Genomic DNA, 27,051 nt, shown 5'->3' with positions numbered 1-27,051 from the left:
TTTAAGAGAAATCAATAGATGTTAACTTCATTGTAAAGAGTAAGGTATTTTCTCGAGTATTATATGCCATTAACGATGGAAAACGATATCAGCCCAAAAAAAAATTTAAAGGTATCAAATCACAATATCTCAGTGGCCATTTGTGATCACCTCTTCTTAAAATAACACAAAATTGTTTGTGTAGCACGTAGCTCTGTCTTGTTGATCGAATTCATTTATTTACTCGGGATGTTCCGAGAAACATTCAATGATCAGGAATGGCGATCTGCCCGAAGGAATTCTTGGAGAAATGGTTGATGCGATCAATGTACGGGGCAAGGTTCCTTTTGATTCATTACTCCTCATAGTAAATCTTTAGATTCGTTTGAAGGAACAGTTTTAAAATATTCACAGTTCAGTATTAGTCCAGTACATAAAAATATCATAGAATCATGCTTACGTTTCTATGAGAATTGTCTGTGGAACTTTCAGATCTATATAATAATGATTAACTTTATTTAGCACTCGGCTATTGAAAACAATACAAATGTAATCCACTAACTTAATTAATTTCTTCATAAATATAGCTCATTAAACATTTTTTAAGTTCTTTATAATTATTGCAATATTTTATTCTTTCAGGTAGTTTATTGAAGATAACTAATCCCCTGCTAAATGTGGATTTATTCATTAATGTTGTATTAACTTTCGCCATGTAAAAATCATCTCGACGTCGTGTATTATAATTATGTATCTCATTAGCAAATTTTAGGTTTTCACTCAAATATTCAGGTAACATTTCATTCCTTGCCTTGAATATTAAATCTAATGTTCTATAAATAATTCTCTGATTGACACTCATCAATTTCAAACAATTTAACATATTTTTTATGGAAGTTCTTTTATTATATTTCAAAATAATTCTCATACCTCTATTTTGTACTTTTTGTAACTTATCTATGTTACCTTCATTTGAATTAAACATTACTAACGAGCAATAATCCACATGAGGAAGTACCAATGATCTAAATAACATCAGTGACGTATTCATATCAATTTTAATCCTTATTCTAGATATCAAACCGACATTTTGAACATTTTATTTGCAATATCTATAATCCACGTGAAACTGGAACTTTAAATTCTCGTCTAATATCAATCCTAAGTATTTCATTTTAGTAACCCTCTCTATTTCATCTTTATCAATATCAATTCTGAAATTACTTATGTCTATATGAAATTACTTATGTCTATTATTATTATTGTCAATATCAATTCTGAAATTACTTATGTTATATTCACATTGGTTACCAGTGCTATCCCAAAAATTCGTAGACAGGTTGGAGTCAAGGAATCTTAAAATCTCGTGATAAATTTCATTTCTACCCGAACTTATTTCCAATCACTAAACCTATACGGGAAACAGATTTTTCTAAGGTTTTTTTCGAAAGTTTTGCCCCGTTCACACTTCCTATGCTAATTCTGAGATTTTATTTATACACATGCTTTATTATTAATGATTTTATGTATCGCTCTATCTCAAAAGAATATACAGGGTGATTCACCTCGATGGCCTATTAGACGTTCATGGGAAACTTATCATAATTTTGTGCAGAAGATTTGCGTGTTGGGGTTTGGGACAATGATCTTTCTCGCTAAAATATTTTCGAATCTCTACAACTTCCGATTATACCCGAAACAGACTATTATTCTCTTATTTCATTTGGCACAAATATATAATTACATCTTAAGTTAGCTTTTTTGATGGCAATTTCAGCAACATACCATACCTTGGGTAAGAACTCAACGATTCATGAGTTAATGGGATTCTTATGAAAAAAATGGTAGACAGGCAGACTCACATTTCTTCGAATATTTCTAAAGAAAAAGTTTTTTCCGAAAAAACCTTCTTCATTTTCGATTCTGCAAACACGTAGTATTATGAGACTATTTGCGGTTTGGTCCAAAAATGTACAGAGTGTTTATCAGAAGATCATGAACTTGTACAATCAAATTCGTCAAAACTAGAGATTTTCAAATTATATTTTTTATTATTTCTGTCACTTCTTCGTATCAAAAGAGAGAGGTTACTTCAACATACCCTGAACCTTTAATGAATATTTCTCTAATTCTGTGGTTATTCCGTTCATTCTTCCACATCTTGTAGAACAAAATCGTGCGAGAATATATCAGAAACGCACAGTTTTCATGGTTATATTTTATTATTCTATGTTGGTACTCCGAACTTTCCGCCACGGCTTTATCTGTCAATTCATCAATTTGCAATCAGTTCTGCCAACCAACATTTTTCAATGCAAAAATCACTAAAATATATTTATGGGAATATTTCATTAATTTCAATGAAAATGCCATGAATTAGAGAAAATAATATATAATACTCGTACAGAAGGCTCATTCTACCACTCGTTCATTCCAAAACTCGCCACTTCGTGGCTCGTTTTTGAATTTTGAACTCGTGGAAGAATATCAATGCCTTCTGCACTTGTATTATAAATAACTATTCTCTAATTCTGTGGTTATTCCGTTCATTCTTCCACATCTTGTAGAACAAAATCGTGCGAGAATATATCAGAAACGCACAGTTTTCATGGTTATATTTTATTATTCTATGTTGGTACTCCGAACTTTCCGTCACGGCTTCATCTGTCAATTCATCAATTTGCCTTAAAGAAATCAGTTCTGCCAACCAACATTTTTCAATGCAAAAAGCACTAAATTATATTTATGGAAATATTTCATTAATTTCAATGAAAATGCAATGAATTAGAGAAAATAATGTATAATACTCGTACAGAAGGCTCATTCTACCACTCGTTCATTCCAAAACTCGCCACTTCGTGGCTCGTTTTTGAATTTTGAACTCGTGGAAGAATATCAATGCCTTCTGCACTTGTATTATAAATAACTATTCAAGTGTTATCGAGAATGAACTTCAAATGAGGAAAAACCGTAATTTCTAACTTTGTGGAGTAGTCTGTGACTTCTGGAAAACACAGAAAGAAATTAAAATTCGATGTTTCGGTAACTAAATTTGACACATCATGAATCAATTATTCGTAATTGAAAATTTAATGGATTGATGGATTCCTCAATAGTGTCAACGAACAATTGATTAGAACTTATGAAATGTCAAATTTGGTTAACGAAACATTGAATTTAATTAAGTCACAGACTACTCCACACAGTTAGAAATCGCCTTGTTTTCCTCATATAAAGTTTTTTATTGATAATTCATTTTAGGTACAGGGTTTTTTCAATCAACCCTCCGCTTTTTATAATTGACTCAAATAATAAAAAATATACGTTCTAATTGAAAATTTTGAGTTTCGATTAATTTGAGTGGTCAAAGAACATGATCCTCTGAAAAAGACCAGATCCAACCAGACATTTATTTGATGACTCGAAAATGAAATAGTAATTTACGTAACAAGTCCGGAAAATAGGGTTTTTTTGGACGAATAGACAAAATTCCAGGACGAGCGTAAGCGAGTCCTGGAAGTCTGTGAGTCCAAAAAAAACATTTTCGGGCGTGTTGCGTACAATATTTTTTCGGCAACCATGTAAAATAACACTATCGCTGCTGCTTTCAATATTTTATTGCGATTGCGATAAAAAGACATGCAAATTTTTGACAACTAATTTCATATGAACTGTCAGCCGTTATCTCGGTTGCTATGAATTCTATGATTCTTTTCCGGCCTAGTCCGGGAAGTACGTACTTTCCGGACTAGGCCGGGAAATGCTACTTTCTCAGAGAAAAAGCGTCCGGGAAGTGAGCACTTCCCGGACGGTTGCCGAAAAAAGGTTTTTCTGACAAAAATTTTTTCTGCAGAAATATTTAAAAAAATGTGAGCCGTCATCATCACCACTGTTATCATAAAAATCCCATTAACGTTAAAATCATCCTGTATATATTTAGTGCAAGCAAAGGGAGCTATCTGGAAAGTTTTCCGGAAGTTCTGAAAATTGTTGATTTTTAGATGTGCTCTTTTCGAATTTCAACTCTGCTACCTTGTCATCTTGGAAAGAATGAATAATATCTTATTATATAAAATTAAATGATATCATATTATATCTAATTATTCCTTTGTCGCAAAGAATCTCTCTGTCGGCACTTTGGATTCCATTACTTACTGCCTCAACATTTTCACTCACGAAGAAAGGTCAGTAAGGTTTAATAAATTCTGTTGATTATTTTAAGGTGAATGATATGAAAATTTTCTATTATATTCTTTATTAGAGCCCGTGTTTAACATTCAATGTGTGTTGCATGATCTCAAAATTAATCAAAATATTTATATGAGATATTTATATGAGAAAGCAACAGCTGACAATTCAAGAGGTGAAAATTAATCTCTAGAAGCGTCGGTAGATTCAAGGAACATTGGAAACGAATAACCAATATTATTTTTCGTTTATTGCTCTTTATCCCCCTTCAAGGCTTATGTCTATGTAGGCCACTGATTAGACCACAATTGATGCAAAGATTTGCAGATTCATCAATGAATAATTTGATCACTTTCAGGGTGGAACTGCTAGAAATAGTTACCCTCTAAATTCTCGAGTGTATTATATTTTTTCGTAGTAGCTGATCCATAAATCTCATAAAAAAAAAAATTCTCATATTTATATTCAGTCCGAAGAACAAGAGGAAATGAAATGAATCCCATATCTTGGGGAGAAAGCGTTTAAGGTCCCCGTTTTTAAAGACCTTAAAGAAGGTGGAGTTTTTATCTCTTTGTCTGGGGCACAATCCGCGGTGTAAATCATTAAGATACTGGGAGGAATCCTCGTTAACGGGTAGGCGAGAGAAATTTCCATTCCGGTGAATAATTCAGCGAATTTCGTCGGGTTCATTAAAGTGTTCGCAATTAAAGACGGCTCATATAATTTACCCCGAATTTCACAAACATTTCGTACAAAAAACGTACCTATGAAGGGCTTTCTGATGATCTCGCTCATCGACAAAGCCAAGTTTTAGTGTGTTATTTCCGATTATTCTCTAAATTCACGATGAGTATAGCGAATTAATCGTTTGAAATAGGTACTATTTGAGAAAATAAGAGAAAAGTATAAATCTGGAAAATTCAAACCGCCTTCTGGCTCTACACCTTTTCCAATTGTAATTCAGAAAGCGTAAAAAGTAATTGAGAAAAGCAAATTGAATCTCAGGAGATGGGAATTGTAATTCAGAATAGGAAGTTGTTGTTCAGAAACAGTTATTTATATTTCAGAAGAAGAACTTCATATTCAAAAACAGTAATTTGTATTTCAGAATATCTAATAATAATAATAATAGGTAATCTTCATTTTGAAAGAAAAGCTACACACATTTAAACAAAAAAACGTCAGAAGTTCCAATCTAATGTTAATATTATAATCATCTATTTTGTATGGTTCTATCCTCGTAAGTAGCTAAAGACATTTTTTTTATTCTTTGACATTATTTGGTCTCTTGTAGATCTGCTTGAAAATTTCCTCGTTGATCATTTAAAAATTTTACCCACGCTTTGGGGCCAGAAATCCGGTTGATACATGAGGTCCTTTTTGTCAAGTGGAGCTGTTACTAGAAATCTCTTCAAATGGTTTGGGCTGCTCGGGATTTCTTCCACTTGAGTATTATTAATATCGAGTCCTGATTTCTTTATAAGGTACTTCATTATTTGATCTTCTGTGGCCGCCCTTTTGACCCTATATACATAAAGCCATACTTTCCTTTCTCCATCTGCGAAGCCATTTCTGTTGTCTTCATCACTTACTTCTGCTGTTTCTAGATTTTTTCTTGGTCTCGACTTCTTATATGATACTTTTCTGTAATCACTTTCTTCATCCTTTGATTTTTAGATTTCTTGTTTGTTTACATTCAACGTTTCTTTTTCGTACCGATGTTGAATGTTGGCCATGACGTTGACATTTGGCGGGTGGTGCCGCCCGATTTACGACGATTGCACTGTATAGAAGTTTGTTTACATTTTTTCTCGGTTTTTTTGCTACGGTCTTTCTTTCTTGAACGTTGATAAAATTGTATGCGTTTACTTCTCTATAAAAAATAATTAAATTAGTGCCTTTAGTTTGGAATACATTATCATCAGAAATAGTTATGTAAATTTCTTTCAGATTTTGCTAGCACTAGAAATATTTCACCTAAGACCTTCTGGGGATGAGAGTACATTGAAAAATAAGTATAGTTGGATGAAAAAACTTATGGCCCAAAATGCATATTGAGGGAGATATATCCTTCCAAAGTTGATAAAATTAAAAAAATTCTCTGCATAACTTCTAAACGGTAAAGGCCTACAGATTGAAATTTCGTGCATAAATGTATGCTGTTGAAATACATTTCTTTATTACACTTCCACATTTCTCATATTGTTATAAAGGGTATTTTTAGAGGGCGAGTCATGATATTTTTATAGAGAAGTAAACTGATACAGTTTTATCAACGTTCACCATAACATTTTTTGAACGGCACCAATTCACAAATCCTCTCATAATAAATTCACAGGCACTCCGCAGCTCCTCAGGACTCCTGCCAGAAACTACCACAGACGCATCACCGGCAAAAACCGTTATTAAGAAAAAAGCTAACTTTACAGGCAAATCATTCATAAAAAATAAAAATAGAAGGGGTCCTAGCACGAAACCCTGATGAATTCCAAGGCCAATATCGTGCTTTTCGGATCAACTTTTTCCTATTTCAACATACATAGTTTTTTCATTGAGGTAACTACTCAACCAGCCCAGCAACATTCTACTTTATACCGGGTATCCCAAGTTATCGCATACAGGCAATATCTTGCTCATTGGACAAGATAATAAAAAAATATAAAAATTGCTTTGAATAACATCGAAGTACCTTCTCCATGATGTATAAAAAAGGTTCTTACATTTGACAGCCCTGTGGTGGCTATCCCTAACTTTTTATTTTCAAATGGCACCCCCGTATATTGTCAGTGGAAACTGCGTGTCATTCTATTGGAAATACAACGATAGCACATACTTGGAATTTTTTCATTAATAACAACAAAAACATTAACATTTTGTGAAGTATTAATTGCATCCAAAATAGGTACTTACTATGCAATTCAAAAAACGAAGTATGTACATACATATAATAATAATAATAAGATCTTTATTTTCAACAGGTAAACACCCAATTACAGAAAATAATTAACCAAGTAATAAAAAAACCAAGCTACAGTGCAAAATGAGATGAAAAAAAACAAAAAAAAATACAGAAATGAACCGTCAATATCGATTCACAATAATCTAAATTAGCTTCAATACATGACACATCAAAAATCAACACTGATAACCAATACAATATCTCAAGCGCAAGAAGATAACCGCATACCAAAAATATAAAAAAAATACAATCATATACATTCAATCTAACCCCGTTACATATTTATCGACAATACATGCCAACGAATCAAAGTGAATGTCACACTCTCTCGCAACTGAGTTGAAAGTAGACTCCATGAACCAAATGGGGGACTGTATCAAAGAATTTGTCCTGGGTGTATCCAAGTGGAATAACTCCACCGCACGGGACGCAGGTCTTGGAACGCGGAATCCCAAAGCAGCCAGAAGAGGTGGGCAATCTATACTGTTGTGCAGTAGTTTGTATAGGAATCTGAGACACAAAATTCCTCTCCTATCCCGCAGCGAAACCACATTGAATCGACGTAACAATGCACCATGGTCGAATCCTCTTGGTGGATAAACCCTATCCTCCCTCCAAACTAAGAATTTCAAAAACCTTCTCTGAACGGCCTCAAGGTGGTATTGATGGCAAAAATAAACAGGATGCCAAACAATGCCGCCATACTCCAACTTGCTTCGGATGAGTGAATGAAAGAGACTCAAAAATGTTGAAGTATTGCTGAAATATTTTCCATTACGAGCAATGAATCCATATGTTCTCGAAGCAGATGAAATGAGTTGAGAGATATGTGGAATGAAAGTAAACTTCCGATCAAAAACCACACCAAGGTCTTTCACACCATCAACTCGAGATAGAACTTGATCCCCGACGAAATATTCATATCTCAGCATATCTTTTTTCCTTGTGTAGGTAACAACACTACACTTTGAAACATTCAAACTCAAAAGATTATCCCCACACCACTTAGCAACACTATCCAGTTCGAGCTGAAGTTGAACACAGTCTTCCAGTGACTGAATTTTATAATATAATTTTAAATCGTCCGCGAACATCAGATGCGGCAATTCAAGATCATCCATCAGATCATTCACAAACAAAATGAATAGGAGGGGCCCAAGATTGGAGCCCTGAGGTATTCCAGAAGTGGGTATAAACTCAGATGACCGTACACCCTCCAGCTGGACGAATTGACGTCGATCAACCAGGTACGAACGAAACAGTTTGACAAGGCTCTCGGAAAAGCTAAACTTATTGTATAATTTCGTTATAAGATGATCATGTGCAACCTTGTCAAAAGCCTTCTGAAAGTCTGTGTATACCGTATCCACCTGTCCACCGGAATCGAGCACTTCGCAAATATACTGGGAAAATACCGTCAAATTGCTTGCGCAAGATCTCCTCGCCATGAACCCATGCTGCTCAATCTTAATATGACTCCTTATGGCTGGATAAATATTATTGTAGACAATAATTTCAAATAATTTGGAGAGGTTGGACAGAATAGAAATTGGTCTGTAGTTACAAACAACCGAAGGGTCCCCTTTCTTCAAGACTGGTACAATCTTGGCCAGCTTCCATGTTTTAGGAAAGGTGGCCTCGCTCAAGATGAGATTGAATATATGTTCTAATGGATGCGACAGCGCACAAATACAATCCTTTACAATAAAACTTGGTATTCCATCAGGACCAGATGTAAGTTTATTAGAGAGTTTCATATAAAGCAAGTGTCTTCTTTCACGTTATTTATTTATCCTTATAACAATGTAATGACACCCATGTTAGTACAAACTTCACATATGAAAAGTTGATGTATTTTTTGTTTCACAAATCCGAGAAATAATATATAATTTTGAACACTGGCTTTAAATATTTATTCGTTTCTTGAATTGCATAGTAGGTATTTTGGTTGCGATTCATACTTCACAAAATGTTAATGTTTTTGTTGTTATCAATGAAAAAATATCATGTGCTATCATTGTTTTCCAAATAGAATGACACACAATCATACAAAGCAATTTTTTTATTTTTTTAATCTCTTGTCAAATGAGCTAGATATTGTCTCTATACGATTACTTGGGGCACCCGTTATATATTATCTTGTTCAAATAATATGTTCACCTTTTTTCTTAGAATTATTTACTTGCTAATGATAAATGAATTGATTGGTTTCATGTCAACTTGAAATAAGTGATTGATTTTGTTTGTTATCGATTTGAAGTCGACTAGTGTCAAAGTGCTTTTGTTTATCATCAGTTGGCTTTTGATTGATCACAATTTGAAATTGAAGCTGTCAATTTGATTTTGACTAATGTCAACTTGATTATGATTAGCACCAATTTGAAAAGATGTAGAAACAAATACAACAACATATTTACTTCAACAACTATTATATCAACACCCACAAGTGTATCGATTATATTCATGCAATATCCCTCATCCCCAATATGCCCCATATCGTGCTCCATCATCAAAATTCACACCGTGCAGCATCCCATTTCGCGTAATTCACGGTGTAACCCTGCATGTACCGCGATACTCCTGAAGACACACACTTCGGATCTCATTAACATTAGACAGGGACATCGCCATAGAATCCGAACACGTCCTCTCTCTACAAATCAGGCCATCTAGCCGTCACATCTCGTCCTGTATAATTAAGGAAACTACGAACGGGTGGCTAACATTAGAGAGGACAAGGTTCTGTCCGGTCAGTCCTATATGAGCGATATGGCAGATAATCAACGTGAAACACGATCAAAGCCGGCCTTTGGAACCAATCACAGCATGTATGTGTTGGGGTGGAATACTATTCCCGCTGATTTCTAGGAAAAAAAAGGCTTTTATAAATTCGTTTCTTGTTTTGATGTATGTTCATACCTGTCATCGATGGTATCCCGTTGAAAATTATAGGTAGAGGAAATGCGGACAAAATGACATACTCAGGGATGGCGAGAGCAATTTTGGCGCCTGAAGCAAAGAATTTTTTGGCGCTCCTGCTGAAAAAGTAACAATAACAACATGACCACCTTCATAACCACCCCCTCTCCTACCAAAAAACATCACCTGGTCCAATGAAAATACAGAACTTTCTATTTCCGATGAAGAATCTAGTTATCGTGCTCAAAAAAATATATATATTCTAGTGAATGAAGAACCTTGAAATACTTCAATCTATAATATTATGCCGGGGTTTTTTAAGGTTTTTCAATTGAATAAAATAGCTACTTACACTGTAGGTATCTTGATTTATTCCTGGATTTCTACGACGTCGATGATTAATGCGTAAGTAATATATCTGATATTCACTTTCACAATACACAGCGTACGATCGATGAAAGATTACCTATCATAATACAATATACAAAGGGCGGTAGGGCTGCAAAGCTTCGAAAACTAAATGGGATTAAAAATATGTGTTCCGCTGAAAACATTTGGCATTTAACAGTAACTAGTTTCGAATACAAAATCGTAGGAATTTTTCATATGTTGAATGTGTAAACAACTTCCACATAATTCTGAAGCGAAGATAGTGTTGTTTTTCGTTTTTGTGAAATACATTTCATCCCTCTTTCAATTAGGGTAATAAGCACAGTGGTTGGGTTGCCATGTGTTATTTATTGAACAGGCGGCTTAGTTAAGACGGTTTGGAGATTTTTATTGAAAGGAATGTTGCTAAGCTCAGCGGAGCGGATCAACCTCATTTTGTTTTTAATAATTAAGACTCAATTTTTTTAGAGATATGAAAAGGAAGCCACAAACTTGGCTTAATTGCCGACCCTAGAATAGAGGAGCCTGAAACAGTCGCTTCACTGTTTCACCCCTAACGCCGGCCTAGACATACTGTTTTGTTTTTCAATCATATATTTTCAGTTATTGCAATAATACTACCATTTTAGTACTAAATACTTACTTTGGTTGATTGTTTTTAATATTATCAACTGAAAATTGAATTAAACTACAAAAATAAAAGGTATAAGAAATTATTTTGACATCTGACAGAGTCCATTTTGTCAGTATACTGGACAAAATGACACACTAGTAATGGACATAATGACATGCATAATATTTAAATGCAAAGTTCGAAAATATAGAGTTTTTGGTTCTCGAGACAGTAGCATACGATGTATAAGCCCAGTGAAAACACTGCATGCAACGCAGCCACTGCTCACCAGGTATGGAACGAAAAAAAACGTCATTGCAATAAATGTAGGGGCAGTCATCGTCGATTTGAAACGGTTCAGTGTCGCATTCTTCATTGTCAACGACTTTTTTATTTTTCAACGTCCTTTTTGTACCACCAGGTTTTTTTAACACAAAATCTATCAGTGTTAAATCCGAAAATCTTGGTGGCCACCGAATATATTAATTATCTGAAGTTGACAGATTATATAGATGGGCAGTTGGTTGATTTTCCGTGTGAAACTGAAACTTTTGTAGATTTTTATAGTTTGATAAGAAATTTATTTATAAGATTATATATTTTTGAAAAGGGAAAATTAAGCGATTTTATTTCGTTTAGATGATAAATGATAACACCGATGAATTTCACTAAAACAAATACTTATAGGATATTTTTATTTCATGGTAGTAACTCCAATAACAAAGAAATTATGGGAACTTTTCATTTCACGCCATTTTCCAATTTTCTCTTATAGCTTGAGAACAGTAAAATTTATGATTTTGCGATTTTCACCAAATTAATTATCTCAAAAATCAAGAACGAAAATGTGCCATTCATTTTTTTCAGAGGGATTCTGAGATCCCCTCATTAGACAACGAATTTGGGACACCCGATACATTAATTACTCAATTAACAGCATATGATTTTATAGTAATTTTATTGTGATCAACTGTTCTTCATCCTCGTTCATTATGTCGTCTAAGTTTAGTATTTCTTATTGATCTTCATCTTAGAATTCATACAGTGTTGAATACAGAGGGATAATACCACCCGGAGCATGACTGATACCCCTCCGTAAAAAAAAATATTCTCTCAAAATCAAAACGAATTGTTAACTACCCCTATAGATGTTGAAATTCTCTACTGAAGAAAATTTTCTGGATTCAATGCTGGATTCATCTGGTTCAAAGCTTCCAGGAACGTCAATGGATTGTTGGCAATGGGTCTCCTTTAATCCAATCAAACTTGAGTTCACTATTTTCCATCTTTATCCAATGTTCCACTGTAGTTAGTGTGAAGAATTAATTCATTTCCAGAATCATTATCATAATACAGGTACGATAATGAAATGAAAACAATTCAACAAAAATCATGAATTGAGAATCAACCTGAACTTCAACAGTTATCTATTGTGTTTCAAAGAATTCTATGAATTCATTGAAAGAAGTTCACAATTTAATACAAATGAAAAAACTGCCTTTCGGTGTACATTATATACAAATATCTTTCTTATACTTGCTGAGAGAAGATTATACAGTTTTTTCCGCATGTATCACGTGCTCTGCTCAGTGTTCGAAAATTTATGGATTGGAAAAAATATTCATGAGTTCTCCTAGTTGAGTTATTATTATTAGATCTTTACGAAAGAAAAGTGAAATCCTGTAAATACAAAAACCTGGTAGAGTTAAGATGTTACTAGATTTGAACCAACCTCTACAAGATGACCTGAAATTCATATTTAACATTGTTCTAATAGCTTGCTTCTGAATAACAATTAGCTTGTGAACTAGGGCCCCAAAAAACAATGCCGTATGACAACAGACATTGAACCCTCCTCCCCGAAATGTTTAAGATGTCAAAATTTATTAATCTTTTTCTTCTTTTATTCTCATTTATTATAAATTTTTATTTACGCCTTTGTCTTAACTGAAACTGGCTACGCCCGTGTGCGGGTCAATACTGGCGATTGTCAGTAACCTCCTCTAAATGATCTTGCTGATTCAACTCATTGTGGGACAATTTTTTGAGATCGACGTTTAGCTACATGTGCGTTATTCCATACGTTAGTTGACATGTTTTATGTGACGTTCTGCATGGGGAAATCCATGGGACTTAAATCCACACCTTGATAGTTGGGTAGAGGAAGTGCAGTTGTGGGAGCATACTTTTGTTAAAACAAATCAAAACCGTAGTTTGTTTATATTTGTGCCTCTATTCTCTACACAAATCAGACGAATACCTCCAGGCTAGTCAATAACGTGTCTTCAATTGTCGGTGATGATCTTTATGATGTTAGGATAGGTACAAACTTTGAAAACTTTTCCAATTTAGATTTCACAGACAAATTTCCATAACGAACAAAGAGCTGTGAATCTGTAAGTATCAGAGAAACAGTTCCTTTCAGTGTGCTAACGATTCCTCAATTGCAATTTTTGTGAAGTAGATATACAGGTTGTAAGTTGGTAAACTCAAGGTTTTTGAACTATAAGAATCTGATGAGGAAAAATTGTATTAAAAAATACACAAATTCCGAAACGTGAGTGTTAATTCAATTATTCAATTTGTTAACCGTTTTCTCAATTTGTACAGATTTGAATATTTTGAATTTTTGTTTGTTTGTCATTAATATCTTGTTTTTTTTTGGAATTGTATTTCAAAACGAAAATCGTATATATCATAAAGATATATCATATTGTGAAAGAAATGGTTTCTACAATGTTCTCAATTTTTGATAATCATATTGGATGACTTTGTTCAAGAAGACTCATTCAACTTTTATTACAAAAAAAAAAATTAATTGAAGCAAATAATTCAAATATATTTGGTATTCGGTAATTTAAACATCTCAAACGAAAAAAATTTTATTCGGAGAATTCAAATACCTCTATTTAATATTTGGATGCAGCATTCAAACTGAGAAAGTAAATTATCTAAAAATCAGTTTCAGTTAAAAAGTGGAACAGAAAATAAACATTTTCTTTTTAACTTTGAGTTTGACTTCAAGGACAACTTGATTTCTTGGAATGGAAAATTATATTATTTAGTGCAGATTCTTATTCCTAATGAAAAAGTAGAAAATTTTGTCTGAAACATTTTTTATAGATTTTTAAAAAACTTAATTTTATACAGTTGGGAAACACTTGAAAATATGTAATATCAATAATGATCATTTTTTTTTTTTGATTCACTATCATTTCAGTAACTGTTGGACTTCGGTACATTTATCAATTCTTTCATTACATCTTTTCAAAGTTTCTGCATCAATATTCCTGCAACAGTTTCAACAAAATTTTATTCGATATTCTGATATCAGATGAGAACAAGTTTCAAACGAAAGTTGATACTTTTTTATGAAGAATAAGAATATGCAATAAAAAATATACCTTTCCTTTAAAAAATCAAGTTGACCTTGAAATGACTTTGAAGTGAAGTTTAGTGACTTTTAGTTAAATTTTTTGTCGAAATTACATAGTTTTAGGGGTAATTTACTGTCTCAAGTTATAAGCCTCACCCCGTATATTCTTTTGAGATAGAGCAATACAAAAATTCGGTGATCCAACGGAAGAACAATATCAGTCGAATATCGATTGTATTCTGTCGAAGGCCAACGTGTTTTTTTTTTTGTACAATTCTAAATTTCGTGTAACGTCTTGAAAGCTCACGTTTTTGTCGCGTGCGTGACCGCCTAACGACGTGAGTTGGCATTATAGGGACGTTGAAATGTTCCCTAAATGAATAAATGAATAAATGTTCGCCTACGTGTAGAACGCTACCATTTCTTTCGTTTCAGAACCTTGCACCCTGATAAAACATTATTATGATTGATGGTGTTATTGATTCGGTCCATGTCGGTCGTATTAGTTTTTTCGGTGACGCCATTTATCGTTCATGGAAGTTTGGAGCGGATATGAATTTCCAGTGACCAGAGGCCACTGGCGGATCTCATCACAGGTCTTCTTTCTGTTTGAGGACTTTAATTTATTAAGTGTATGGGGCAACTGAGTCACCTTAAGGTTTAACAAGGTATAACTATATTTTTTATTTTATTTCTTTATACATGAACAGTGTGTAAAAATAATTAATTACTGTCATGAATAAGTGAATGTTTTAGATAGATAGATAGATAGATATATATTCATCTCAAGTATTTACAGATGCTGTCAAAATAAATGTATATAATAAATATAAATACATGTTCACACGTTACAAATTTCACAGTACGATATAATCAACGGCAATATACACAATTTTTCATAGGAATGACTAGAATTTATGGGACAGAAACTCATCCATCGAGTAGAATACATTTTCTTTAAGCAAGCTCTTTATTTTTTTCTTGAAGGCATTAAAATGTAGTGATGTCAGGCTATCCGGTAGTTTGTTATAGAGTTTTAGGCTGTTATATATGTGCATGTTTCTCGTTTTCTCCAGTCTATGTAAAGAAGGTACATATTTGTCCTTGAAACGCGTGTTGTGACCGTGAACGCTCAAGTGTTTCTGGAACCTGTTACCGCTCCCATGCACATATAAGAGGCACTCCATGATGTAACAGCACGGAACAGTAAGTATACCATATTTTTTAAAAAGTGGTCTACAGCTTGTCATCCGACCTTCCCCTGCTACTATTCTGATAGCCTTTTTCTGTTTCAGGAATATCCTTCCCGCTTCCGAGGACGCCCCCCAAAGAATGATGCCATAGGTCATCCGTCCGTGGAATTGAGCATGGTACACAATCAGGGCTTCTTTTTCTGTGAGAAAGTTCTTTATATTTCTAATTGCGAAGAGTGCTGTCGAAAGTTTACCAGACAATTCATTCACATGCTGATCCCAACCTAGGTTTCCGCTGATTGATAATCCAAGAAGGGATATACTATCTTTGTTCCATCGTTTGGTTGTAATTACGAGCTCCTTCGTTTTATCAGCATTCACACTCATACTGTTGTTTATGAACCACCCAACAGCATCATCTATGGACTTTTTAGATTTTGCCTGAAGTAAACCTTCCACTTTATCTCTATTTAGAAAGGAGACATCATCCGCAAAGAGCACTACGTCATCCACCACAACATTATGCACCAAGTCATCGATGTAAAGGGCAAATAAAATTGGTCCAAGCACCGATCCCTGGGGAACTCCTTGGGTGACTCTGCATTTTGAAGATGTTTTTCCATCAAGGTCTACTATTTGGTAACGATCGTGCAAGTAGGATTTTATCAGACCAAGAGCTGGCCCTCGGACCCCAACATACTCCAACTTGGATAAGAGTTTTTGGTGTTCCACGCAATCGAATGCCTTACTCAAATCCATGCAGGTTAACATCACTTCATCTGTGCTGTCTAGTGCGTCCATAATGAACTCTGTCATCTGGATCATGGCCGTTATCGTAGATCTTCCCTTCCTAAAGCCATGTTGCTGACCTGAAAGCAACATGCTCCCCTCCAAGAACGAGAGCAATCTTGTCTTGATTAGGGACTCGAGAACCTTAGAAATGGCTGGCAGTATAGATATGGGCCTATAATTTTCATATAGATTTTTTTCTCCCTTCTTATGCACAGGTAATACCCTTGCCAGTTTCCATTCATCCGGGAAATATCCTTGCTCAAGACAAGCATTCATCAGATGTGTGAGTGGGTCCACCAGACAGTCAATCGTCTCCTTGAGTAATCTCACCGAAAAGCCATAAATATCTTTTGAGGGTTTGTTCTTAAACTCCGAAACCGTTCTCATAACTTCATTTTTCGTTGTTGGCAACAGAAAACAGGATTTCATACTATTCACCTTTTTGTTCTTCAAAAGGGTGTCACAACTTCCTGGATCGGTTTTCTGTGTATTTAGTCTCTCTGCAATAGTGGCAAAGTAGCAGTTAAATTTTTCCTCAGACAGGCCAATGGTGTTTGGTAACCTGGTAGTGTTTTTTATTCTATTATTTATGACTTTCCATATATCCCGACTCTTGTTTTCTGACTGGTTTAGGAATTCCATATCCCTGTTCTTGATGGTATCCGTTACTAGTTGCTTCAGCTTTAATTTCATCTCCTTGTAGAGCTTAAACGAATCTTCATCCCTTCTGACCTGAAATATCGTGTGGGAAGCATCTACCTTATTTTTCAGATCAATAATTTCATTATTTTCCCAAATTTTTTTGCTGCGATCATTCTTCTTCTTTATAATTTTTTTTTCAGGAAAACACCGGTGGAATAAATCCAAAACAGTGTCGTGAAAACTCTTACACTGCCTACGAATACAGTTCCCATTCATAAAACTCCAATCAACATCTTTCAATCCTTCTCGAAACAGGTGAGTATTATCTGTATTCATAATGCGGATTGTCTTATATTCTCTTTTTTCAGGAGGATTTTCCGTGGGAATCTCCAACTTCTGTCCCTTATGGTCCGAAATGTGGTAGTCAATTGTTTGCGCTACATAACTCGCACTGTCCATATTAGTAAATATGTTGTCTATGCAATTCGCAGATGTAAGCGTTACACGGGATGGCTCGCTAAATATTATATGCAGACCATATGACAGTAGTATTTCTTGAATTTTTATTTTATCGCCTGTTTCCTCACAGAATCGCACATTAAAATCTCCCGCTATAATAATATTTCGATGAGACAGGCCTGAAATGTAACTGAGAGCTTCATCTAATTTTTGCAGAAATAAATCGAAATCGCCCCTTGGAGGTCTATACACGCAAATGTAGTAGGTATTCGTGGATCTCTCCAACACTGAACACATTTCAACATGCTCTTCTATCGTCATTTGGTTTATTTCAGATATTTGGGTTGTCTCAGCATCATCTCTAGTCAGTATAAGAGTGCCACCATGTTGGACATTTTTTCGAGAGTAAGCACTCGCTACCTTATAATTTTTTATATTCAGAAATTTCAATTCATCGTCTGACATCCAGTGCTCAGTTATGCAAATCAGTTTGTAGTCCACAGAACATAGTACAAAATCCAACAAATCTAATTTGTTCCTAAGGCACTGAATGTTTAAGTTCAATATCGCGTCAGTTTTAAGCATATTCTTCTTTTCTGTCTTCAGTACAACGTTGTCAGCAACTTCCACCATTTGTTTCCCGAAAAAACCTGAATCTCCTAATGACCACCCCTAGAGGCCAGTTTTCGGGCCTATAAATATCGTCCAGCAATGACAGATCCGCACCAGTCTTGAAAGACACAGTATTAGCGGTAACACGCTTTGGGAGTTTCTCTATAACGAAACTTTTACTCGGGAACTTTTCTTTGAGGTGGTTTTCAATATGGGATTCTTCCACATTCACGCCTACATGCCCTACGTAAAGCCATACTCGTTTCGGCACTGCAGAAAAAACTGATGAGTCCACGCACGTTCCAGTCACTCCTGTATTTTTCTTTATCTGCCTATTTCTTTCTTTTCTCTCATTTGCACTTTGTGCTTTCATATTAGCTTCATGAACTATTTTAGTATTTTTTTCAACAGGGCAGGTTTCTGTCATTGTTGTAGTTTTCTCCTTGGTATGTTTGATTTCTTTATATTTTATGGCCGGTAATTTAGATTTCTTAGTAGATATATTTTCGCTCTCTGTAATACGTTCATGCTCTGTTTCAGAGAAATGTTTATTTTCCTTTACGATTAGAGATGGCGCCATCCGTTTGTTTTCATTAACATTTTCAATTAGAGTTATGTACTTTTTCAAAACAGCTATTTTGTCATGCAGCTCCGAAATCATATTGGATTTTTCCTCAATTATGCGATTTAGATACTTCACCTCTTTTCTGTGATCATCTCTAACTGATGGACTAACAGGATCTATCACAGGAATATCTTCGTTAGAGCACTCAGAAATATTTTCTGTTGTCTTCATTTCACTCATTGACTGTTCGAATAACACTCCATTCAAATCAGCAAGGCGTATTTTCAGTTTTTGTATTTCCAAATCTTTATCTTGGCATTGACATTTTTTGAGGTTAGGTCTTCACAACAAACAATTTGTCCTTCCAGTCTCACATAAAGTCCACCAATTTTAAGTATACAGCTAGGGTGGTAAGATTTGCTGCATTTTGAGCAAGTGACAAAATTTTTTACCTCTTTATTACATTTATAACAAGTCGTTTCAGCAATGTTACCATTGATACGCGGTGCCATGTTTACTCATCAAACGTCATCAAACGTTTTACATGATAAGTAGTTATCGTCAAATAATACACGACTTGTCAAAAGAATAAAATACAAATATGAAGGCAAAAGCCAATATCGACAATGGACTTAAAAGGTGAGTATTACATAATTAATACGTCACAGAGAAAATAAACATTTAAAACTCTTCAAGTTTATAAATAGTCTTTCTCAGTTGTAGTTCTTTTACATCTTTACTGAATTTCAGGTCATTCAAACTCTTCAGATTTTCAGGCAATTTACTATATAGTTTCAGAGCGATGTAATTTGCTCCCTGCTGCGCTTTCGCTATTCTTTTGAAAGGAATGCTAAGTAAAGGTTTTATTTTTGTTCATCAGTAGACCATTCGAAGTGAATCAACTCTGAGCACTCAATAGCGATGTTGAGGTTTTTATTTCAATAGTATTTTTACTTCCCGACCTATTCATGAAAGTCGTGTCATCTGCATAGCTGCAGAGTTCATCCGCTTTCAAGTTGGCATGTAGGTCATTTGTGAAGACAATAAAAAGCATCGGACCCAGAATCGATCCCTGCGGCACTCCTACATTTATCTCTTTCAAATTGGAAACCGTGCCATTCCACCTCACTACCTGCGACCTCTTTGCTAGGTAGGAGTCGAACATTTTCCTCTTATTCCATAATATTCTAGTTTGTTGAGGAGAATTCTATGACAAACGCTGTCGAAAGCCTTGCTCAGGTCTATTCAGGCCATCTCCACTTCCTCAAAGATTCGAATAAAACAATATTTGTTGATTGAGAAACAAATTTAGCTATTTATTTAATAAACAAAACATACACAATTGACAAAATAATAATTCTTAGGTGAGAATTTCTGACTTAAAATAAAAACTTCAAATGCCTCACTTGCCCCATATCGTGGGGCAAGTGCGAGTCCTACTCTTCGTTCATAGATGCGCTATATTGGGTAAGGTAATACACATAATTCATTCTTCGTGATATAAATTTCGGTAAAAATGACCTGAGGCCACTGGCGAATCTCATCACAGGTCTTCTTTTTGTTTATGACTGAGACACCTTAAGGTTAAACAAGGTATAACTTCCTCAAAGATTCGAATAAAACAACATTTGTTAATTAAGAAACAAATTTAGCTATTCATTGAATAAACAAAACACACAAAATTGACAAAATAATAATTATTAGGTGAGAATTTCTGACTTAAAATAAAAACTTCAAATGTCTCATTTGCCCCATATCGTGGGGCAAGTGAGTCCTACTCTTCGTTCATAGAGCCGCTATATTAGGTAAGGTAATACAAATAATTCATTCTTCGTGAATTATCTCAATATATAATAATAATAATAAGTCCTGGTGCCTTTCTATTTTTCCATGTACGAATTTCCATCAACTCATGGTTGTGCGATCGAATTCGCGATTAACAATTTGTCTCTACAAAATGAAATGTATTGTAGATTAGTTTCCTTTTTTCATTGAAACTGAATCATTTAGATACTCGATAAAATTGCCTTAAAACGTGGAACAACTCTACACGATCTCCCTTTCTAATTTCCACAGTCCGATATGGTCTAGTGGCTAGGATACCTGGCTTTCACCCAGGAGGCTCGGGTTCGATTCCCGGTATCGGAAGAAACTTTTTGTCAGTTTCAACTGCGGGATTCAAGAATTTGTCGCCACTTGATGATTCAAATTGTAGAAATGACTAATAGAATTAAAGCCACTCAATAAGTCGAATTATAGAGGTGTTTCCTTTTTTTATTGGAACTGAATAATTTGGATACTTGATAAAATTGCCTTAAAATGTGAAACAACTCTACACGTTCTTCCATTCTATATTCTGCACTCCGATATGGTCTAGTGGCTAGGATACCTGGCTTTCACCCAGGAGGCTCGGGTTCGATTCCCGGTATCGGAAGAAACTTTTTGCGAGTTCCAAAAGCGTCATTATCGAATTTGCGCCACTGAAAGATTGGAATTATTGAATTGTTTTCTTTTTTTTTATTCATTGAAACAGAACAATTTCGATTCTCGGTAAAATTGCCTTAAATGTGCAACAACTCTACACGTTCTCTCATTCTAGTTTCTAGAGTCCGATATGGTCTAGTGGCTAGGATACCTGGCTTTCACCCAGGAGGCTCGGGTTCGATTCCCGGTATCGGAAGATACTTTTTGCAAGTTCCAAAAGCGTCATTATCGAATTTGCGCCACTGAACGATTGGAATTATTGAATTGTTTTATTTTTTTTATTTATTGAAACAGAACAATTTCGATTCTCGGTAAAATTGCCTTAAATGTGCAACAACTCTACACGTTCTCTCATTCTAGTTTCTACAATCATGCTAATATGAAGAAACCTGTAACGAATAAGGTGAAATCTGTAACAAGTAAGAAGAAGGATAAAATCAGAGACCCAATGATAACACAACCGGTCAACATATGCGATCCAGATGTCAAGCAAACTTCTGTAACAGCCAGCAATATCGATAAGATCGATGAAAAATTGGGGGAAGTGGATATAGATGGTGCCACGTATATGGGAAGCAATGAAAAGCGCAGAAGAAGAACTAACGAAAGAAAATCTACAGGTGGTCAAATAATTACAGGCAGCTGGTATGATGGAGAAGAGTTCAAAAGAGCTGAACGTCTTGCTTGGCTATACGTTGGCAATGTAAACATGAAATTTTTAGAAGGTCAGTTTAATAATGAAACTTTTTTAATAGAAGAAATAAAGAAACATGAAACTAACCATAGTAAAAATAAATCTTTTAAAGTAGGTTTCAGTTTTAAAATTTTGGAAAATTTGACCCAACATGACATCTGGCCCAGGGGAGTTGTGGTAAGAAGGTATAATTTTTTCCGCTACAACAGAAACAAACTGATAGCAAATTAACTGAACCAATGAAAAAGTTTGAACAGGTCGATTCATGTTTGACAAAAACAGATAAAATATTTTTGACTATTGCCAACATTAATGTACAATCCTTAGGTAATAAAATTGACAACTTTACTCATTTCCTAAATGACCAGAACGTGAATATTGGGTGCATAACAGAACATTGGCTCCCCTCCGTTATACTTGATAGAATTTTCATAGAAAACTATGTCGTGGCAAGTGCTTATTGCCGGAGATCATCGAGACATGGCGGTGCAGCTATTATTTTGAGGAATAATATCCCATTCAAAGAGTTGAGTGAGATAAAGGATTTGTCGGTGGATAGAATAATAGAGATGACGGCCATTAGAATAGCGAAAAGAAACTTGACGGTCGTGGCCGTGTACCGACCACCATCAGGCGATTTTGAAACTTTTGAAAGCATCATGAATCAGGCTCTTGAAATATGCCTACAGAAGTATCCTAGGGATCATCTTGTGTTCGCAGGTGACTACAACGTGAATTTTCGAGCGCAAACTAAAGAGAAAAGTAAAACAATCGAGCTCTTCAAATCGTTTAATATGAATTACATGTTTTCTGATCCGTCACATGAAACAAAAAGTTCAACAAGTTGTATAGATAATATGTTTACAAATGTGTCTGCTGAAGATTCCACGGCTTTCACATATGAACCTCATCTGTCAGACCACTTTGCCCAAATTCTGAAGATCTCGTGCACTCACTTTAATCCTGAAAAAGAAACTTTTAAGACAGTCAGACCGATAAATGACAAAAAAACTCACCTCTTCATACAAAAAATGCGTGATGAAGATTGGACCCTTGTGTATGCCGAGGACGCGGAGACTCAATATAATATATTCCACAGAAGACTGATGCATATTTTCAATATCTCTTTTCCTGAAAAAAAAAATTAAAATGAATAAACATAAAAATACAAGTCATCTTAAGAAATAAAAGATCTGAAAAACAAACTGCAAGCTGCGAAGATTATTGCTGATGTAAAGAGAGATGAAAATAGTGAAAAACTCTGTAAAATATTGAAAACCAAGCTGAAGAAAGTGATAACTTACTCTGTTAGAACAAAAAATTCAAAACAAATTGAAGAAGCCGAGAATAAGACCCAGGTCATGTGGAAGCTGATAAAACAGCAAACACAGAAGAAAAATAACTCGAGTGCATCAGATGAAGTTGTGACAGCAGATGAAATGAATAAATACTTCACTAATATAGGCAGAGAAATGGCAAGAAGTGTTGGACCGAACTAGCAAGAATCATCTAGTCTGCTTCACAGAAGTAAATTGAATAATCCAGACTTCATGTATCTTTCTCCGGTGACCGAAGATGAAATAGTCGATTCAATAATGAAAATGAAGAATAAAACAGCTAAAGATTACTACGGAATGACAATTCAGTTATTGAAATGCATCATTCCGTATATCAAAACACCGTTATGCAAAATTGTTAATGATTGCTTCATTCAAGGAGTTTTTCCAGCAGAACTTAAAATCGCAATTGTGACACCACTTCACAAAGGGGGAGATATTGAAGACCACTCGAATTACAGACCAATTTCTGTGCTGCCGGTATTTTCGAAGGTGTTTGAAATAGCACTGAGGAAACGCCTGGTCGACTACTTCGAAAATAATTCACTACTTCACACGGCTCAACATGGCTTTAGGCAGTATAGGTCAACAATAACTGCAATGCTTGAGGTTCTCGATACAATATTAGATGCATGCAATGATTCAGAAGAAGTAGAAATGACATCTGTAGACCTAAGTAAAGCGTTCGATAGTGACTGTCACGAACTACTGCTGGAGAAACTCCATTATTATGGTATACGAGGATTGACACACAAACTTATTCAATCCTATTTGACGAGTCGGTACCAGTCAGTGAAGTGGAATGGATGCAGATCTGATCTCATCGAGGTAGAGTGTGGTGTCCCCCAGGGATCAATTTTGGGTCCGATATTTTTCATATTGTTTATGAATGATATATTTTACAACATAAATTCTGGTATGTGCAGCAGTTATGCTGATGATGTAGTAATTCTGAATAGGTCAGACAGTAGAAGTGATCTCAATGACAGAACGAGTGTTAGTGAAGTAGACGCACAAAAGTGGTTTTCTGCCAATGGATTACTGGTGAATTCGAACAAAACTCAGATGCTGGTGTTCACAAACAGGGAGCAAACTGATTCATCGTTGTTATATTTGGGACTCGAATTCCAACCGTCATTAAACTGGAGCAAGCATATAGACAACCTATGCAAAAAATTGTCTACTTCCATCTTCCTAATCAGAAGAATGAGTCAAATAACAGACACCAACATCGCGAAGCTGACTTATTATTCAAGTTTCCACAGTGTGGCTACATATGGTATTCTGCTTTAAGGGCAATGTGCAGATTCTCAAAAAATTATGTTGAAGCAGAAAAGTGCCATAAGGGCTATATATCAGATGAAGTCCACAGACAGCTGCAGAGAAATTTTCAAGAGGGAGAAATTCTTACCATCACATCATATTTTATACTTACCTGCGTTAAATATGTTCACCAACACCGGAACAAATTCCCAAAAAATTCTTTCTATCATAACTACAATACCCGGGAAAAAAATAATTATGCTCTTCCGTACTCGAGGTCTCGAGAATAAAGAAAACGCAACAAGGTCCAAATCATACCTGCTTAAAACTTTACAATAAGCTTCCCAATGATATAAAAACGTCGAATCTTTCTGCGTTCATTAGAAAGGTGAAGAATTTGCTTTTAGAAAACACGATTTATAACTTGACCGAATTTTTAAACTGATTGTCATTGAGTGTTATATATTTATTGCTGTGTTCACGTCTTTTACATTTTATGTTAGTATATCTATATATTTGTGTATATATTTATCATCTTTTTTGACAGGCCGTATAATATTTTAATGGCAAATATTTGTACATGTGTTTCTGTAGTTATAACATGTATAAATAAATTTATTATTTATTATTATATCAGTCCGATATGGTCTAGTGGCTAGGATACCTGGCTTTCACCCAGGAGGCTCGGGTTCGATTCCCGGTATCGGAATAACCTTTTTGCGATTTCCAAAGGCTTCATTATGGAATTTGCGCCACTGAACGATTGGAATTATTGAATTGTTTTCTTTTTTTTATTTATTGAAACAGAACAATTTCGATTCTCGGTAAAATTGCCTTAAATATGCAACAACTCTACACGTTCTCTCATTCTAGTTTCTACAGTCCGATATGGTCTAGTGGCTAGGATACCTGGCTTTCACCCAGGAGGCTCGGGTTCGATTCCCCGTATCGGAATAACCTTTTGCGATTTCCAAAAGCGTCATTATGGAATTTGCGCCACTGAACGATTGGAATTATTGAAAATCTCAATTCCTCTTAAACTTAACAACCATCCAATCACAGTTAATAATACGGTTAAATATCTGGGAATGGAACTAGATAGCCGACTTAATTTTCACAAACACATTGAAAAAACTTTAATAAAAGCCAACGGGGCAATCAGAATCCTGTATCCTCTAATGTGCAAGAATAGCCGTATGAACCAAAAAAATAAAAAATAAATATACACCTCCTTAATAAGACCAATCATAACGTATGCGGCACCGGCCTGGTGTCACTTGAAATCATGGCCGACACGACCGTTACAAAATTTTCAAAACAGAATGCTGAGGCTTATCACAAACAAGGATAGATACACAAGAATCACAGATATTCTAGTTTCTACAGTCCGATATGGTCTAGTGGCTAGGATACCTGGCTCTCACCCAGGAGGCTCGGGTTCGATTCCCGGTATCGGAAGAAACTTTTTGCGAGTTCCAGAAGCGTCATTATGGAATTTGCACCACTGAACGATTGGAATTATTGATTTGTTTTCTTTTTTTTTTATTCATTGAAACAGAACAATTTTGATACTCGGTAAAATTGCCTTAAAATGTGAAACAACTCTACACGTTCTCTCATTCTTGATTCTACACTCCGATATGGTCTAGTGGCTAGGATACCTGGCTCTCACCCAGGAGGCTCGGGTTCGATTCCCGGTATCGGAAGAAACTTTTTGCGAGTTCCAAAAGCGTCATTATGGAATTTGCACCACTGAACGATTGGAATTATTGATTTGTTTTCTTTTTTTTTTATTCATTGAAACAGAACAATTTTGATACTCGGTAAAATTGCCATAAAATGTGAAACAACTCTACACGTTCTCTCATTCTTGATTCTACACTCCGATATGGTCTAGTGGCTAGGATACCTGGCTTTCACCCAGGAGGCTCGGGTTCGATTCCCGGTATCGGAAGAAATTTTTGTCAGTTCAACTGAGCGAATCAAGAATTTGTCGCCATTTAATGATTCGAATTATAGAAATGTTTCCTTTTTTTTTATTGAAACTGAATAATTTACAAAGGGGAAATTCGAACAAAATGACATACTATTAAGTTTTCCAATCATATATTTTTAGTTATTGCAATACTCCCATTTTGGTACTATATACTAAATTTGGTTAATTGTTTTCAAGTATTATAAGCTGAAAATCGAATTGAACTCCAAAAATAAAAGATATAAGAAGTTGTCTTGACTCCTAACAAAATCCTATACTACGGACAAAATGACACACTAGTAATGGACATAATGACACACATAACATTTAAATGTAAAGTTCGCAAATAAATGTTTTGGTTCTCTTCAAGACAGTAGAAAACGTAACGATGTATGAGCCCAGTGAAAATTGAATGAAACGTAGCCACTGTTCACCAGGTTTGGAACGAAAAAAGCGTCACTGCAATCAATTAATGCAAGGACAGTCTTCGTTATCCTCATTTCTTTTTCTTAGGCCCAGTTTCACCACTTGATCCCAGATTGATTAAACTCCGCTTGTTACTAAAGCAGGCTTAACAGTGTTTTCTGTTTCACCATGCATCAACCCGTCCG

At 35.0% G+C, this 27,051-nt stretch overlaps 1 protein-coding gene and 7 non-coding genes across 8 annotated transcripts in view; 7 read left to right on the top strand and 1 right to left on the bottom strand.

Moving 5' to 3' along the window:
• The window catches only part of LOC123683217, a 161,273-nt gene that overhangs the window by 89,978 nt on the left and 44,244 nt on the right, over window positions 1-27,051 (bottom strand). The gene's annotated exons all lie outside the window — the stretch shown is intronic.
• Trnae-uuc lies at window positions 20,764-20,835 on the top strand. Its single transcript has one exon. It is a non-coding gene; the product is annotated as a tRNA-Glu (tRNA).
• Window positions 21,050-21,121, top strand: Trnae-uuc. Its single transcript has one exon. It is a non-coding gene; the product is annotated as a tRNA-Glu (tRNA).
• Window positions 21,296-21,367, top strand: Trnae-uuc. The gene has a single exon. It is a non-coding gene; the product is annotated as a tRNA-Glu (tRNA).
• Trnae-uuc lies at window positions 25,103-25,174 on the top strand. The gene has a single exon. It is a non-coding gene; the product is annotated as a tRNA-Glu (tRNA).
• Trnae-cuc lies at window positions 25,852-25,923 on the top strand. Its single transcript has one exon. It is a non-coding gene; the product is annotated as a tRNA-Glu (tRNA).
• On the top strand, window positions 26,100-26,171 carry Trnae-cuc. Its single transcript has one exon. It is a non-coding gene; the product is annotated as a tRNA-Glu (tRNA).
• Window positions 26,348-26,419, top strand: Trnae-uuc. The gene has a single exon. It is a non-coding gene; the product is annotated as a tRNA-Glu (tRNA).

The sequence above is a fragment of the Harmonia axyridis genome, chromosome 6 (assembly GCF_914767665.1).
Source record: "Harmonia axyridis chromosome 6, icHarAxyr1.1, whole genome shotgun sequence".
Lineage (NCBI taxonomy): Eukaryota > Metazoa > Arthropoda > Insecta > Coleoptera > Coccinellidae > Harmonia > Harmonia axyridis.
This window is presented reverse-complemented; position numbering and strand designations above follow the sequence as displayed.